This window comes from Nematolebias whitei, chromosome 20, assembly GCF_014905685.2.
Source record: "Nematolebias whitei isolate Nwh7 chromosome 20, NemWhi1, whole genome shotgun sequence".
NCBI lineage: Eukaryota > Metazoa > Chordata > Actinopteri > Cyprinodontiformes > Rivulidae > Nematolebias > Nematolebias whitei.
The window spans coordinates 26,828,160-26,829,362 of NC_056517.1; the positions used below are offsets into that span (position 1 = coordinate 26,828,160).

Below are 1,203 nucleotides of genomic sequence, written 5' to 3' on the forward strand. Positions count from 1 at the left end.
TGTATGTATGTATGTATGTATGTATGTATGTATGTATGTATGGATGGATGGATGGATGGATGGATGGATGGATGGTTGTATGTATGGATGGATGGTCTGAGGTTATTAATAGCAGTTTCTGTTTGAATATTAACCCTTTGAGTCAAGTCTTCTGCTAACTTTCAGTCACATTTCCCTCCCAGTTGACAAAAGTCTGAACATGGAATATAAAGAACAGTGTAACAGAGTAATCTCTTTTAATTTCATAAACAGGTGTCTAGCAGTACTTATGCCACATAACGTAATTAAGAAATTATCAGTTAGCCTGGATATTGGTAATAATTGCTGCTGTAAATTGTTAAATTCCCAGATACATTTTTGCATAGTTTATTTACGAGGTTGTTGTTCACGTATACTGAGACTTTCATTGAAAAATGGTACATAATAGATAGACAAAGTACTTTTATCTAATCTTAGTTAACTAATCTATATTTCTGTTAAAAAATAATAATCTAGATTTCTGTGTTCAACTTCTTTCCTTGTGAAGCAATTTATATTTTCCTCATATTAGACAAACCTTATCAGTCTGAAGTACCTTCCTAACAAACTTTCTTTTGCTTGTACCGACTGCTCACTTTTCCAATTATCTTCTTTTCTGCTGCATGTTGTTAGATGTCAGAAATATTCTGAATAAATGTAAAATAAATATAAAGCCTTGTAGATATTCTCTCCCTCACACATTTTAACCATAAATAAAAGGGTATACTTTTTCCTCTGTATTTTTGCAGACTTTTCCTTCAGTTTGCTAGTATTCTGTGCTTTTGAGACACCCACTCCCTCCATCTTTTAAAGCTTCCATTGCTGTCATCTCTTTCATTGCAACACTAATGAGCATTGCTTCTCTGCCCTTGGCTTGCACATTTCTTGTCTCACAACTAAAGAATGAAGGGTGAAAAATTCTGTGTTTGGGTTCATGCAAATTATAACTGTCTGATGGAGGAAAAAGTGTCTTGTCTGATAAAAGTCCAAACTTAGAGCTGTACAGCTTTATAAAGATCAAAACACTTTTGTTATTTTAACAAGGAAAACATCTTTTAAGTTTTAATTACAGGACATTTTTGTATTTTAAGGGATGTTTGCAACAAATAATTTAGTGGATTATTTGGACTGCTAATATATTATATATATATAAATATATATAAATATATTAGCAGTCCAAATAAT

General features: G+C 31.8%; 1 protein-coding gene across 1 annotated transcript in view; it reads left to right on the forward strand.

Moving 5' to 3' along the window:
- LOC119426384 (extended synaptotagmin-2-A-like) overlaps positions 1-1,203 on the forward strand; it is an 18,758-nt gene that overhangs the window by 5,796 nt on the left and 11,759 nt on the right. The gene's annotated exons all lie outside the window — the stretch shown is intronic.